This window comes from Oncorhynchus nerka, linkage group LG7 (assembly GCF_034236695.1).
Source record: "Oncorhynchus nerka isolate Pitt River linkage group LG7, Oner_Uvic_2.0, whole genome shotgun sequence".
Classification (NCBI taxonomy): domain Eukaryota; kingdom Metazoa; phylum Chordata; class Actinopteri; order Salmoniformes; family Salmonidae; genus Oncorhynchus; species Oncorhynchus nerka.
This window is the reverse complement of record NC_088402.1, coordinates 91,385,314-91,403,575: the sequence shown is the minus strand read 5'-3', so window position 1 is coordinate 91,403,575 and position 18,262 is coordinate 91,385,314. Positions and strand designations below refer to the sequence as shown.

Sequence of the window (18,262 nt, the reverse complement as noted above, 5' to 3'; positions counted from 1 at the left end):
TGTTGCAATTTCAGTTTATTTACTTGATGATGATGATGATGAATATGGGGAGGAAAACGAGGATGATTATCTTGATGAGTATCTACTTAAACAATATGTTAGTTTGATCTAATTGATTATGAGTTATTACGGCACATAAAATAGTTAAAAGTTAGTTTTATAAGAAATGCCAGCTATTAGTGAGGAAGTCACTCTCCTTGGTAAACAGACTGTGTTGAACCGTCCGGCTCCACGCATGCGCAGTGCCACTCCGTCCGCCTCGGTAAGGGTGTGTAGATCCTAGCTCGCGCTGGAACACGGGAACAGCGAATAGATACAGTATTCTTACATATTAAAAAAAAACATAAAAAGAAACGGATGTGCCTCCGAAAACGAAACGGATACCGTCCTCCTGACAATTTTAATGCAAAAATTGTAAGTATTATTATAATTGTCATAATTGTCATGTCTTAGTAAAAGGGTTTTAGTTTGCCAGTCAATGGTGGGTTTTTCCGGCTTATCCCGTTTTGAAAAAAGGTCCGTGATTCCTACGCTACTGCTGAAGAGAACGGGTTGTCTTGAAGAAACAAACCCCTCTAATGTTTTCCCCAAAACCTGTAAAACAACATTTTAGTATTTGGATCATGTTTTTGACAACGCTCCAATGTCATTATGCTGAGAATACAGCTTTCATGAAAACAAGAGTAACGATATGTCTTTCGATACAATAACCACTGTGTTTCTCATTCCAAACTGACTGAGGAAGAAAGGTTAGGAAGGGAACTACTGCTTCTGCCGCTTAATTTGGTCGCTTTTTTTACACTGCTTAATTTCTATTAGTGGAATGTCTGCTCTGCTCTGGGTCCCTCGATTAGTAGGCAACAATATGGAGATGTCAATCTGTTCCATTTTGGTCGGATTCCCCTCTCTCTCTCTGTCTCTCTCTCTCTGTCTCTACTCTCCCTCTCTCTCTCTCTCTACTCTCTCTCTCTCTCTCTCTACTCTCTCTCTCTCTCTCTCTCTCTCTCTCTCTCTCTCTACTCTCTCTCTCTGTCTCTCTCTCTCTCTCTCTCTCTACTCTCTCTCTCTCTTTCTCTCTCTCTGTCTCTCTCTCTCTCTGTCTCTCTACTCTCTCTCTCTCTTTCTCTCTCTGTCTCTGTCTCTCTCTGTCTCTCTCTCTCTCTCTCTCTCTACTCTCTCTCTCTGTCTCTCTCTCTCTCTCTCTGACTCTCTCTCTCGGCACTAATGATATGATGTATTTGTCATCATTATGACTAGCGTAAACATGTTCACGGTTAGCCTGCTAACTGTGATATTGAAAGCAGATTCATTTGATCGGCCAAGTTAGATGTTTCCTCTGCGCAATCAGTACAGGAGCGGAAGACCGAATGCGACCGGCAGGCTATATTGCAAACGGTCTTGTCAGATGTCTCTTTTTTTGTTGCTCGTTGCATGACATCCGCCAGTTATCCTTCATGCAATAGAAGGCTATGAGAGGGTTTGGTGATTTTTCTCATATCATATCGTGATGCTCTACTCAGCCTAGCCACACAAGTCATTATATAGGCTACAGATCTTTGCAAGTATGGGTTACGGTTAACGAATTATGTGCGTTTTGAACGAATACTCGTGTTAGTGTTTTGACATGTAGTCTACCTATAGTGGGAGGAAGGCAACAGCCTACATGTTGGCTATTTTCTCTCGTCGGATCATCTAGGAAGTGCAAAAATAAAATATATATATTTTTAAATGATGCCCTTTTGGAAGTATGTTTTGTCAGAGATTCTATCGATTAGGCCTAGATATCATATATATGTGTTACAGTTAACACTAGACATCATCATCATTAACCCATCTTTAATATTGATCGTTTTAGTGTGTAAAAGCGCGTTCGTGTAGTAAAACGTGCGTTCCCGATTCACGCGCGACACGTTCGAGTGAATGAATTTCGCGCGTCACCAAAATAGGCGCGTGAAACCGAGCGCTTTTAAAAAAAAACACACACACAAAAAACAACCGTGTTCGCGCGAGCCAAACTCCTTAACTCTCGATTCCGGATAGGAGGGGAGGTAGGAGGCAAAACTTCCAAAACGTCAGGTTGGGAACACAGCTGAGACCAAACCAAATATTGCAATGAAAAACATATTTAGTGTCCACAACAAAAGTCAAGAGTAAAACGTTTTTTTTTTTTTTTCTGTTATCTGACGTGTCATGGAGATGACTCTCTTGTAGGTTAGAGACATGAGCAACATGGAGAGGTGCTGAAGACAAGCTATTCACCCTGTTGAAACATATCAACATGATAGGGAAACTGAGGAGCCCAAACAGACATTAAAGTGAGTTTGCGTTCAATAGGGTTTTCAGTACATTCTGTCTTAATTAAACCATCCCTTTAAATACAGTGTACCTTTAATTAGAATTTTGTCAACAGACACACTAGAATACATGGAGAGAACTCGGGTTCAGAATATAGGGATCAATTAAAAAAAAGCCATCTATGCATTTTCTTCTCAGTTTCAGCACCAAATAGTAGATTTAAAAATACTCTGATTTTGTACATTATTTAGGCACATTTTAGGGTTAGCAAGGTATGTGTGAATCATTACAAAAACAGGTTTGGAGAGCCTGTACACACTAAATATATTGATGAATCAAAAATACTGTCGTTTGATTCATCCTGAAAGTTGCCATACTCAGTTGTTCAATCTATGAAATATTGGAAGGTGAGAAAAGTGTAGGAACAGTCGTCCTATAAATCTACCAATCCTCATGAATCATGGGACTGTAATAGAGGTTGAACAGTCGTCCTATAAATCTACCAATCCTCATGAATCATGGGACTGTAATAGGGGTTGAACAGTCATCCTATAAATCTACCAATCCTCATGAATCATGGGACTGTAATAGAGGTTGAACAGTCGTCCTATAAATCTACCAATCCTCATGAATCATGGGACTGTAATAGGGGTTGAACAGTCGTCCTATAAATCTACCAATCCTCATGAATCATGGGACTGTAATAGGGGTTGAACAGTTGTCCTATAAATCTACCAATCCTCATGAATCATGGGACTGTAATAGGGGTTGAACAGTAGTCCTATAAATCTACCAATCCTCATGAATCATGGGACTGTAATAGGGGTTGAACAGTAGTTCTATAAATCTACCAATCCTCATGAATCATGGGACTGTAATAGGGGTTGAACAGTCGTCCTATAAATCTACCAATCCTCATGAATCATGGGACTGTAATAGGGGTTGAACAGTCGTCCTATAAATCTACCAATCCTCATGAATCATGGGACTGTAATAGGGGTTGAACAGTAGTTCTATAAATCTACCAATCCTCATGAATCATGGGACTGTAATAGGGGTTGAACAGTCGTCCTATAAATCTACCAATCCTCATGAATCATGGGACTGTAATAGGGGTTGAACAGTAGTTCTATAAATCTACCAATCCTCATGAATCATGGGGCTGTAATAGGGGTTGAACAGTCGTCCTATAAATCTACCAATCCTCATGAATCATGGGACTGTAATAGGGGTTGAACAGTAGTTCTATAAATCTACCAATCCTCATGAATCATGGGACTGTAATAGGGGTTGAACAGTCGTCCTATAAATCTACCAATCCTCATGAATCATGGGACTGTAATAGAGGTTGAACAGTCGTCATATAAATCTACCAATCCTCATGAATCATGGGACTGTAATAGGGGTTGAACAGTCGTCCTATAAATCTACCAATCCTCATGAATCATGGGACTGTAATAGGGGTTGAACAGTAGTTCTATAGATCTACCAATCCTCATGAATCATGGGGCTGTAATAGGGGTTGAACAGTCGTTCTATAAATCTACCAATCCTCATTAATCATGGGACTGTAATAGGGGTTGAACAGTAGTTCTATAAATCTACCAATCCTCATGAATCATGGGACTGTAATAGGGGTTGAACAGTAGTTCTATAAATCTACCAATCCTCATGAATCATGGGACTGTAATAGAGGTTGAACAGTCGTCATATAAATCTACCAATCCTCATGAATCATGGGACTGTAATAGGGGTTGAACAGTCGTCCTATAAATCTACCAATCCTCATGAATCATGGGACTGTAATAGGGGTTGAACAGTAGTTCTATAGATCTACCAATCCTCATGAATCATGGGACTGTAATAGGGGTTGAACAGTCGTTCTATAAATCTACCAATCCTCATTAATCATGGGACTGTAATAGGGGTTGAACAGTAGTTCTATAAATCTACCAATCCTCATGAATCATGGGACTGTAATAGGGGTTGAACAGTCGTCCTATAAATCTACCAATCCTCATGAATCATGGGACTGTAATAGGGGTTGAACAGTAGTTCTATAGATCTACCAATCCTCATGAATCATGGGACTGTAATAGGGGTTGAACAGTAGTTCTATAAATCTACCAATCCTCATGAATCATGGGACTGTAATAGGGGTTGAACAGTAGTTCTATACATCTACCAATCCTCATGAATCATGGGACTGTAATAGGGGTTGAACAGTCGTCCTATAAATCTACCAATCCTCATGAATCATGGGACTGTAATAGGGGTTGAACAGTAGTTCTATAAATCTACCAATCCTCATGAATCATGGGACTGTAATAGGGGTTGAACAGTCGTCCTATAAATCTACCAATCCTCATGAATCATGGGACTGTAATAGGGGTTGAACAGTAGTTCTATAAATCTACCAATCCTCATGAATCATGGGACTGTAATAGAGGTTGAACAGTCGTCATATAAATCTACCAATCCTCATGAATCATGGGACTGTAGTAGGGGTTGAACAGTCGTCCTATAAATCTACCAATCCTCATGAATCATGGGACTGTAATAGGGGTTGAACAGTAGTTCTATAGATCTACCAATCCTCATGAATCATGGGACTGTAATAGGGGTTGAACAGTCGTTCTATAAATCTACCAATCCTCATTAATCATGGGACTGTAATAGGGGTTGAACAGTAGTCCTATAAATCTACCAATCCTCATTAATCATGGGACTGTAATAGGGGTTGAACAGTAGTCCTATAAATCTACCAATCCTCATGAATCATGGGACTGTAATAGGGGTTGAACAGTCGTCCTATAAATCTACCAATCCTCATGAATCATGGGACTGTAATAGGGGTTGAACAGTAGTTCTATAAATCTACCAATCCTCATTAATCATGGGACTGTAATAGGGGTTGAACAGTCGTCCTATAAATCTACCAATCCTCATGAATCATGGGACTGTAATAGGGGTTGAACAGTAGTTCTATAAATCTACCAATCCTCATGAATCATGGGACTGTAATAGGGGTTGAACAGTAGTCCTATAAATCTAGCACTAAAGTGACAGTTATAAATGTAAGGAAACACCAAAGTGACCGTTATAAATGTGAGGAAACTAACACTAATGTGACAGTTATAAATGTAAGGAAACACTAAAGTGACAGTTATAAATGTGAGGAAACTAAAGTGACAGTTATAAATGTGAGGAAACTAACACTAAAGTGACAGTTATAAATGTGAGGGAACTAACACTAAAGTGACAGTTATAAATGTGAGGAAACTAACACTAAAGTGACAGTTATAAATGTAAGGAAACTAACACTAAAGTGACAGTTATAAATGTAAGGAAACTCTAAAGTGACAGTTATAAATGTGAGGAAACTAACACTAAAGTGACAGTTATAAATGTAAGAAAACACTAAAGTGACAGTTATAAATGTAAGGAAATTAACACTAAAGTGACAGTTATAAATGTGAGGAAACTAACACTAAAGTGACAGTTATAAATGTGAGGAAACTAACACTAAAGTGACAGTTATAAATGTAAGGAAATTAACACTAAAGTGACAGTTATAAATGTGAGGAAACTAACACTAAAGTGACAGTTATAAATGTAAGGAAATTAACACTAAAGTGACAGTTATAAATGTGAGGAAACTAACACTAAAGTGACAGTTATAAATGTAAGGAAACTAACACTAAAGTGACAGTTATAAATGTAAGGAAACTCTAAAGTGACAGTTATAAATGTGAGGAAACTAACACTAAAGTGACAGTTATAAAAGTAAGGAAACTAACACTAATGGGACAGTTATAAATGTGAGGAAACTAACACTAATGTGACAGTTATAAATGTAAGGAAACACTAAAGTGACAGTTATAAATGTGAGGAAACTAACACTAATGTGACCGTTATAAATGTGAGGAAACTAACACTAAAGTGACAGTTATAAATGTAAGGAAACTAACACTAAAGTGACAGTTATAAATGTGAGGAAACTAACACTAAAGTGACAGTTATAAATGTAAGGAAACTAACACTAAAGTGACAGTTATAAATGTGAGGAAACTAAAGTGACAGTTATAAATGTGAGGAAACTAAAGTGACAGTTATAAATGTGAGGAAACTAAAACTAAAGTGACAGTTATAAATGTGAGGAAACTAACACTAAAGTGACAGTTATAAATGTGAGGAAACTAACACTAAAGTGACAGTTATAAATGTAAGGAAACTAACACTAAAGTGACAGTTATAAATGTGAGGAAACTAACACTAAAGTGACAGTTATAAATGTAAGGAAACTAACACTAATGTGACAGTTATAAATGTAAGGAAACACTAAAGTGACAGTTATAAATGTGAGGAAACTAACACTAATGTGACAGTTATAAATGTAAGGAAACACTAAAGTGACAGTTATAAATGTAAGGAAACTAACACTACAGTGACAGTTATAAATGTGAGGAAACTAACACTAAAGTGACAGTTATAAATGTAAGGAAACGAAAACTAAATTGACAGTTATAAATGTGAGGAAACTAACACTAAAGTCACAGTTATAAATGTAAGGAAACTAACACTAAAGTGACAGTTATAAATGTGAGGAAACTAACACTAAATTGACAGTTATAAATGTGAGGAAACTAACACTAAAGTCACAGTTATAAATGTAAGGAAACTAACACTAAAGTGACAGTTATAAATGTGAGGAAACTAAAGTGACAGTTATAAATGTGAGGAAACTAACACTAAAGTGACAGTTATTAATGTAAGGAAACTAACACTAAAGTGACAGTTATAAATATGAGGAAACTAACACTAAAGTGACAGTTATAAATGTGAGGAAACTAACACTAAAGTGACAGTTATAAATGTAAGGAAACTAACACTAAAGTGACAGTTATAAATGTGAGGAAACTAACACTAAAGTGACATTTATAAATGTAAGGAAACTAACACTAAAGTGACAGTTATAAATGTAAGGAAACTCTACAGTGACAGTTATAAATGTGAGGAAACTAACACTAAAGTGACAGTTATAAATGTGAGGAAACTAACACTAAAGTGACATTTATAAATGTAAGGAAACTAACACTAAAGTGACAGTTATAAATGTAAGGAAACTCTACAGTGACAGTTATAAATGTGAGGAAACTAACACTATAGTGACAGTTATAAATGTAAGGAAACTAACACTAAAGTGACAGTTATAAATGTGAGGAAACTAAAGTGACAGTTATAAATGTGAGGAAACTAAAGTGACAGTTATAAATGTAAGGAAACTAACACTAATGTGACAGTTATAAATGTAAGGAAACACTAAAGTGACAGTTATAAATGTAAGGAAACTAACACTACAGTGACAGTTATAAATGTGAGGAAACTAACACTAAAGTGACAGTTATAAATGTAAGGAAACTAACACTAATGTGACAGTTATAAATGTAAGGAAAATAACACTAAAGTGACAGTTATAAATGTAAGGAAACTCTAAAGTGACAGTTATAAATGTAAGGAAACTAACACTAATGTGACAGTTATAAATGTAAGGTAATACTAAAGTGACAGTTATAAATGTAAGGAAACTCTAAAGTGACAGTTATAAATGTGAGGAAACTAACACTAAAGTGACAGTTATAAATGTAAGGAAACAAACACTAAAGTGACAGTTATAAATGTAAGGAAACTCTAAAGTGACAGTTATAAATGTAAGGAAACTAACACTAATGTGACAGTTATAAATGTAAGGTAATACTAAAGTGACAGTTATAAATGTAAGGAAACTCTAAAGTGACAGTTATAAATGTGAGGAAACAAACACTAAAGTGACAGTTATAAATGTAAGGAAACAAACACTAAAGTGACAGTTATAAATGTGAGGAAACTAAAGTGACAGTTATGAATGTGAGGAAACTGAAGTGACAGTTATGAATGTGAGGAAACTAACACTAAAGTGACAGTTATACATGTAAGGAAACTAAAGTGACAGTTATGTATGTAGGAAACTAACACTAAAGTGACAGGTATAACTGTGAGGAAACTAACACTAAAGTGACAGTTATTAATGTAAGGAAACACTAAAGTGACAGTTATGAATGTAGGAAACTAACACTAAAGTGACAGGTATAAATGTAAGGAAACTAACACTAAAGTGACAGTTATAAATGTGAGGAAACTAACACTAATGTGACAGTTATAAATGTAAGGAAACTAACACTAATGTGCCAGTTATAAATATTAAGGAAACACTAAAGTGACAGTTATAAATGTGAGGAAACTAACACTAAAGTGACATTTATAAATGTAAGGAAACTAACACTAAAGTGTCAGTTATAAATGTGAGGAAACTAACACTAAAGTGACAGTTATAAATGTAAGTTAACACTAAAGTGACAGTTATATATGTGAGGAAAATAACACTAAAGTGACAGTTATAAATGTGAGGAAACTAACACTAAAGTGACAGTTATAAATGTGAGGAAACTAACACTAAAGTGACAGTTATAAATATAAGGAAACTAACACTAAAGTGACAGTTATAAATGTGAGGAAACTAACACTAAAGTGACAGTTATAAATGTAAGGAAACTAACACTACAGTGACAGTTATAAATGTGAGGAAACTAACACTAAAGTGACAGTTATAAATGTAAGGAAACTAACACTAAAGTGACAGTTATAAATGTGAGGAAACTAACACTAAAGTGACAGTTATAAATGTAAGGAAAATAACAGTAAGTGACAGTTATAAATATGAGGAAACTAACACTAAAGTGACAGTTATAAATGTGAGGAAACTAAAGTGACAGTTATAAATGTGAGGAAACTAAAACTAAAGTGACAGTTATAAATGTAAGGAAACTAACACTAAAGTGACAGTTATAAATGTAAGGAAACTAACACTAAAGTGACAGTTATAAATGTGAGGAAACTAAAGTGACAGTTATACATGTGAGGAAACTAAAACTAAAGTGACAGTTATAAATGTAAGGAAACTAACACAAAAGTGACAGTTATAAATATAAGGAAACTAACACTAAAGTGACATTTATAAATGTGAGGAAACTAACACTAAAGTGACAGTTATAAATGTGAGGAAACTAACACTAAAGTGACAGTTATAAATGTAAGGAAACTAACACTAAAGTGACAGTTATAGATGTAAGGAAACTAACACTAATGTGACAGTTATAAATGTAAGGAAATACTAAAGTGACAGTTATAAATGTAAGGAAACTAACACTACAGTGACAGTTATAAATGTGAGGAAACTAACACTAAAGTGACAGTTATAAATGTAAGGAAACTAACTCTAAAGTGACAGTTATAAATGTGAGGAAACTAACACTAAAGTGACAGTTATAGATGTAAGGAAACTAACACTAATGTGACAGTTATAAATGTAAGGAAAGAAACACTAAAGTGACAGTTATAAATGTAAGGAAACACTAAAGTGACAGTTATAAATGTAAGGAAACTCTACAGTGACAGTTATAAATGTAAGGAAACTAACACTAAAGTGACAGTTATAAATGTAAGTTAACACTAAAGTGACAGTTATAAATGTGAGGAAACTAACACTAAAGTGACAGTTATAAATGTGAGGAAACTAACACTAAAGTGACAGTTATAAATATAAGGAAACTAACACTAAAGTGACAGTTATAAATGTAAGGAAACTAACACTAATGTGACAGTTATAAATGTAAGGAAACACTAAAGTGACAGTTATAAATGTAAGGAAACTCTAAAGTGACAGTTATAAATGTAAGGAAACTAACACTAAAGTGACAGTTATAAATGTGAGGAAACTAACACTAAAGTGACAGTTATAAATTTAAGGAAACACTCAAGTGACAGTTATAAATGTAAGGAAACTCTACAGTGACAGTTATAAATGTGAGGAAACTAACACTAAAGTGACAGTTATAAATGTAAGGAAACACTAAAGTGACAGTTATGAATGTAGGAAACTAACACTAAAGTGACAGGTATAAATGTAAGGAAACACTAAAGTGACAGTTATGAATGTAGGAAACTAACACTAAAGTGACAGTTATAAATGTGAGGAAACTAAAGTGACAGTTATAAATGTGAGGAAACTAACACTAAAGTGACAGTTATAAATGTAAGGAAACTAACACTACAGTGACAGTTATAAATGTGAGGAAACTAACACTAAAGTGACAGTTATAAATGTAAGGAAACTAAAACTAAAGTGACAGTTATAAATGTGAGGAAACTAACACTAAAGTGACAGTTATAAATGTGAGGAAACTAACACTAAAGTGACAGTTATAAATGTAAGGAAACTAACACTAAAGTGACAGTTATAAATGTGAGGAAACTAACACTAAAGTGACAGTTATAAATGTAAGGAAACTAACACTAATGTGACAGTTATAAATGTAAGGAAACACTAAAGTGACAGTTATAAATGTGAGGAAACTAACACTAATGTGACAGTTATAAATGTAAGGAAACACTAAAGTGACAGTTATAAATGTAAGGAAACTAACACTACAGTGACAGTTATAAATGTGAGGAAACTAACACTAAAGTGACAGTTATAAATGTAAGGAAACGAAAACTAAATTGACAGTTATAAATGTGAGGAAACTAACACTAAAGTCACAGTTATAAATGTAAGGAAACTAACACTAAAGTGACAGTTATAAATGTGAGGAAACTAACACTAAATTGACAGTTATAAATGTGAGGAAACTAACACTAAAGTCACAGTTATAAATGTAAGGAAACTAACACTAAAGTGACAGTTATAAATGTGAGGAAACTAAAGTGACAGTTATAAATGTGAGGAAACTAACACTAAAGTGACAGTTATTAATGTAAGGAAACTAACACTAAAGTGACAGTTATAAATATGAGGAAACTAACACTAAAGTGACAGTTATAAATGTGAGGAAACTAACACTAAAGTGACAGTTATAAATGTGAGGAAACTAACACTAAAGTGACAGTTATAAATATGAGGAAACTAACACTAAAGTGACAGTTATAAATGTGAGGAAACTAACACTAAAGTGACAGTTATAAATATGAGGAAACTAACACTAAAGTGACAGTTATAAATATGAGGAAACTAACACTAAAGTGACAGTTATAAATGTGAGGAAACTAACACTAAAGTGACAGTTATAAATATGAGGAAACTAACACTAAAGTGACAGTTATAAATGTGAGGAAACTAACACTAAAGTGACAGTTATAAATATGAGGAAACTAACACTAAAGTGACAGTTATAAATGTGAGGAAACTAACACTGAAGTGACAGTTATAAATGTAAGGAAACTAACACTAAAGTGACAGTTATAAATGTGAGGAAACTAAAGTGACAGTTATAAATGTGAGGAAACTAACACTAAAGTGACAGTTATTAATGTAAGGAAACTAACACTAAAGTGACAGTTATAAATATGAGGAAACTAACACTAAAGTGACAGTTATAAATGTGAGGAAACTAACACTAAAGTGACAGTTATAAATGTAAGGAAACTAACACTAAAGTGACAGTTATAAATGTGAGGAAACTAACACTAAAGTGACATTTATAAATGTAAGGAAACTAACACTAAAGTGACAGTTATAAATATAAGGAAACTAACACTAAAGTGACAGTTATAAATGTAAGGAAACTAACACTAAAGTGACAGTTATAAATGTGAGGAAACTAAAGTGACAGTTATAAATGTGAGGAAACTAAAGTGACAGTTATAAATGTAAGGAAACTAACACTAATGTGACAGTTATAAATGTAAGGAAACACTAAAGTGACAGTTATAAATGTAAGGAAACTAACACTACAGTGACAGTTATAAATGTGAGGAAACTAACACTAAAGTGACAGTTATAAATGTAAGGAAACTAACACTAATGTGACAGTTATAAATGTAAGGAAAATAACACTAAAGTGACAGTTATAAATGTAAGGAAACTCTAAAGTGACAGTTATAAATGTAAGGAAACTAACACTAATGTGACAGTTATAAATGTAAGGTAATACTAAAGTGACAGTTATAAATGTAAGGAAACTCTAAAGTGACAGTTATAAATGTGAGGAAACTAACACTAAAGTGACAGTTATAAATGTAAGGAAACAAACACTAAAGTGACAGTTATAAATGTAAGGAAACTCTAAAGTGACAGTTATAAATGTAAGGAAACTAACACTAATGTGACAGTTATAAATGTAAGGTAATACTAAAGTGACAGTTATAAATGTAAGGAAACTCTAAAGTGACAGTTATAAATGTGAGGAAACAAACACTAAAGTGACAGTTATAAATGTAAGGAAACAAACACTAAAGTGACAGTTATAAATGTGAGGAAACTAAAGTGACAGTTATGAATGTGAGGAAACTGAAGTGACAGTTATGAATGTGAGGAAACTAACACTAAAGTGACAGTTATACATGTAAGGAAACTAAAGTGACAGTTATGTATGTAGGAAACTAACACTAAAGTGACAGGTATAACTGTGAGGAAACTAACACTAAAGTGACAGTTATTAATGTAAGGAAACACTAAAGTGACAGTTATGAATGTAGGAAACTAACACTAAAGTGACAGGTATAAATGTAAGGAAACTAACACTAAAGTGACAGTTATAAATGTGAGGAAACTAACACTAATGTGACAGTTATAAATGTAAGGAAACTAACACTAATGTGCCAGTTATAAATATTAAGGAAACACTAAAGTGACAGTTATAAATGTGAGGAAACTAACACTAAAGTGACATTTATAAATGTAAGGAAACTAACACTAAAGTGTCAGTTATAAATGTGAGGAAACTAACACTAAAGTGACAGTTATAAATGTAAGTTAACACTAAAGTGACAGTTATATATGTGAGGAAAATAACACTAAAGTGACAGTTATAAATGTGAGGAAACTAAAGTGACAGTTATAAATGTGAGGAAACTAACACTAAAGTGACAGTTATAAATATAAGGAAACTAACACTAAAGTGACAGTTATAAATGTGAGGAAACTAACACTAAAGTGACAGTTATAAATGTAAGGAAACTAACACTACAGTGACAGTTATAAATGTGAGGAAACTAACACTAAAGTGACAGTTATAAATGTAAGGAAACTAACACTAAAGTGACAGTTATAAATGTGAGGAAACTAACACTAAAGTGACAGTTATAAATGTAAGGAAAATAACAGTAAGTGACAGTTATAAATATGAGGAAACTAACACTAAAGTGACAGTTATAAATGTGAGGAAACTAAAGTGACAGTTATAAATGTAAGGAAACTAACACTAATGTGACAGTTATAAATGTAAGGAAACACTAAAGTGACAGTTATAAATGTAAGGAAACTAACACTACAGTGACAGTTATAAATGTGAGGAAACTAACACTAAAGTGACAGTTATAAATGTAAGGAAACTAACACTAATGTGACAGTTATAAATGTAAGGAAAATAACACTAAAGTGACAGTTATAAATGTAAGGAAACTCTAAAGTGACAGTTATAAATGTAAGGAAACTAACACTAATGTGACAGTTATAAATGTAAGGTAATACTAAAGTGACAGTTATAAATGTAAGGAAACTCTAAAGTGACAGTTATAAATGTGAGGAAACTAACACTAAAGTGACAGTTATAAATGTAAGGAAACAAACACTAAAGTGACAGTTATAAATGTAAGGAAACTCTAAAGTGACAGTTATAAATGTAAGGAAACTAACACTAATGTGACAGTTATAAATGTAAGGTAATACTAAAGTGACAGTTATAAATGTAAGGAAACTCTAAAGTGACAGTTATAAATGTGAGGAAACAAACACTAAAGTGACAGTTATAAATGTAAGGAAACAAACACTAAAGTGACAGTTATAAATGTGAGGAAACTAAAGTGACAGTTATGAATGTGAGGAAACTGAAGTGACAGTTATGAATGTGAGGAAACTAACACTAAAGTGACAGTTATACATGTAAGGAAACTAAAGTGACAGTTATGTATGTAGGAAACTAACACTAAAGTGACAGGTATAACTGTGAGGAAACTAACACTAAAGTGACAGTTATAAATGTAAGGAAACTAACACTAAAGTGACAGTTATAAATGTGAGGAAACTAACACTAAAGTGACAGTTATAAATGTAAGGAAAATAACAGTAAGTGACAGTTATAAATATGAGGAAACTAACACTAAAGTGACAGTTATAAATGTGAGGAAACTAAAGTGACAGTTATAAATGTAAGGAAACTAACACTAATGTGACAGTTATAAATGTAAGGAAACACTAAAGTGACAGTTATAAATGTAAGGAAACTAACACTACAGTGACAGTTATAAATGTGAGGAAACTAACACTAAAGTGACAGTTATAAATGTAAGGAAACTAACACTAATGTGACAGTTATAAATGTAAGGAAAATAACACTAAAGTGACAGTTATAAATGTAAGGAAACTCTAAAGTGACAGTTATAAATGTAAGGAAACTAACACTAATGTGACAGTTATAAATGTAAGGTAATACTAAAGTGACAGTTATAAATGTAAGGAAACTCTAAAGTGACAGTTATAAATGTGAGGAAACTAACACTAAAGTGACAGTTATAAATGTAAGGAAACAAACACTAAAGTGACAGTTATAAATGTAAGGAAACTCTAAAGTGACAGTTATAAATGTAAGGAAACTAACACTAATGTGACAGTTATAAATGTAAGGTAATACTAAAGTGACAGTTATAAATGTAAGAAACTCTAAAGTGACAGTTATAAATGTGAGGAAACAAACACTAAAGTGACAGTTATAAATGTAAGGAAACAAACACTAAAGTGACAGTTATAAATGTGAGGAAACTAAAGTGACAGTTATGAATGTGAGGAAACTGAAGTGACAGTTATGAATGTGAGGAAACTAACACTAAAGTGACAGTTATACATGTAAGGAAACTAAAGTGACAGTTATGTATGTAGGAAACTAACACTAAAGTGACAGGTATAACTGTGAGGAAACTAACACTAAAGTGACAGTTATTAATGTAAGGAAACACTAAAGTGACAGTTATGAATGTAGGAAACTAACACTAAAGTGACAGGTATAAATGTAAGGAAACTAACACTAAAGTGACAGTTATAAATGTGAGGAAACTAACACTAATGTGACAGTTATAAATGTAAGGAAACTAACACTAATGTGCCAGTTATAAATATTAAGGAAACACTAAAGTGACAGTTATAAATGTGAGGAAACTAACACTAAAGTGACATTTATAAATGTAAGGAAACTAACACTAAAGTGTCAGTTATAAATGTGAGGAAACTAACACTAAAGTGACAGTTATAAATGTGAGGAAACTAACACTAAAGTGACAGTTATAAATGTAAGTTAACACTAAAGTGACAGTTATATATGTGAGGAAAATAACACTAAAGTGACAGTTATAAATGTGAGGAAACTAACACTAAAGTGACAGTTATAAATGTGAGGAAACTAAAGTGACAGTTATAAATGTGAGGAAACTAACACTAAAGTGACAGTTATAAATATAAGGAAACTAACACTAAAGTGACAGTTATAAATGTGAGGAAACTAACACTAAAGTGACAGTTATAAATGTAAGGAAACTAACACTAAAGTGACAGTTATAAATGTGAGGAAACTAAAGTGACAGTTATACATGTGAGGAAACTAAAAGTAAAGTGACAGTTATAAATGTAAGGAAACTAACACAAAAGTGACAGTTATAAATATAAGGAAACTAACACTAAAGTGACAGTTATAAATGTGAGGAAACTAACACTAAAGTGACAGTTATAAATGTGAGGAAACTAACACTAAAGTGACAGTTATAAATGTAAGGAAACTAACACTAAAGTGACAGTTATAGATGTAAGGAAACTAACACTAATGTGACAGTTATAAATGTAAGGAAATACTAAAGTGACAGTTATAAATGTAAGGAAACTAACACTACAGTGACAGTTATAAATGTGAGGAAACTAACACTAAAGTGACAGTTATAAATGTAAGGAAACTAACTCTAAAGTGACAGTTATAAATGTGAGGAAACTAACACTAAAGTGACAGTTATAGATGTAAGGAAACTAACACTAATGTGACAGTTATAAATGTAAGGAAAGAAACACTAAAGTGACAGTTATAAATGTAAGGAAACACTAAAGTGACAGTTATAAATGTAAGGAAACTCTACAGTGACAGTTATAAATGTAAGGAAACTAACACTAAAGTGACAGTTATACATGTAAGGAAACTGAAGTGACAGTTATGAATGTGAGGAAACTAACACTAAAGTGACAGTTATACATGTAAGGAAACCTAAGTGACAGTTATGAATGTGAGGAAACTAACACTAAAGTGACAGTTATAAATGTGAGGAAACTAACACTAAAGTGACAGTTATAAATGTGAGGAAACTAAAGTGACAGTTATAAATGTAAGAAAACTAACACTAAAGTGACAGTTATAAATGTGAGGAAACTAACACTAAAGTGACAGTTATAAATGTGAGGAAACTAACACTAAAGTGACAGTTATAAATATAAGGAAACTAACACTAAAGTGACAGTTATAAATGTGAGGAAACTAACACTAATGTGACAGTTATAAATGTAAGGAAACACTAAAGTGACAGTTATAAATGTGAGGAAACTAACACTAATGTGACAGTTATAAATGTAAGGAAACACTAAAGTGACAGTTATAAATGTAAGGAAACTAACACTAAAGTGACAGTTATAAATGTGAGGAAACTAACACTAAAGTGACAGTTATAAATGTGGGGAAACTAACACTAAAGTGACAGTTATAAATATAAGGAAACACTAAAGTGACAGTTATAAATGTGAGGAAACTAACACTAAAGTGACAGTTATAAATATAAGGAAACTAACACTAAAGTGACAGTTATAAATGTGAGGAAACTAACACTAAAGTGACAGTTATAAATATAAGGAAACACTAAAGTGACAGTTATAAATGTAAGGAAACTAACACTAAAGTGACAGTTATAAATGTGAGGAAACTAACACTAAAGTGACAGTTATAAATATAAGGAAACTAACACTAAAGTGACAGTTATAAATGTGAGGAAACTAACACTAATGTGACAGTTATAAATGTAAGGAAACACTAAAGTGACAGTTATAAATGTGAGGAAACTAACACTAATGTGACAGTTATAAATGTAAGGAAACACTAAAGTGACAGTTATAAATGTAAGGAAACTAACACTAAAGTGACAGTTATAAATGTGAGGAAACTAACACTAAAGTGACAGTTATAAATGTGAGGAAACTAACACTAAAGTGACAGTTATAAATATAAGGAAACACTAAAGTGACAGTTATAAATGTAAGGAAACTAACACTAAAGTGACAGTTATAAATGTGAGGAAACTAACACTAAAGTGACAGTTATAAATGTAAGGAAACTAACACTAAAGTGACAGTTATAAATGTGAGGAAACTAACACTAAAGTGACAGTTATAAATATAAGGAAACTAACACTAAAGTGACAGTTATAAATGTGAGGAAACTAACACTAATGTGACAGTTATAAATGTAAAGAAACACTAAAGTGACAGTTATACATGTAAGAAACCTAACACTAAAGTGACAGTTATAAATGTGAGGAAACTAACACTAAAGTGACAGTTATAAATGTGAGGAAACTAACACTAAAGTGACAGTTATAAATATAAGGTAACTAACACTAAAGTGACAGTTATAAATGTGAGGAAACTAACACTAAAGTGACAGTTATAAATGTAAGGAAAATAACACTAAAGTGACAGTTATAAATGTGAGAAAATTAAAGTGACAGTTATAAATGTGAGGAAACTAACACTAAAGTGACAGTTATAAATGTAAGGAAACACTAAAGTGACAGTTATAAATCTGAGGAAACACTAAAGTGACAGTTATAAATGTGAGGAAACTCACACTAATGT

General features: G+C 32.8%; 1 protein-coding gene across 2 annotated transcripts in view; it reads left to right on the top strand.

Moving 5' to 3' along the window:
- Positions 1–253: 253 nt before the first annotated feature.
- The window catches only part of LOC115125462 (regulator of G-protein signaling 17-like), a 148,465-nt gene continuing 130,456 nt past the window's right edge, over positions 254–18,262 (top strand). For both annotated transcript variants that reach the window (XM_065020971.1, XM_065020970.1), the window contains exon 1: positions 254–414. The gene's annotated coding sequence lies outside the window, so the exon portion shown is untranslated. The remainder of the gene's footprint in view (positions 415–18,262) is intronic.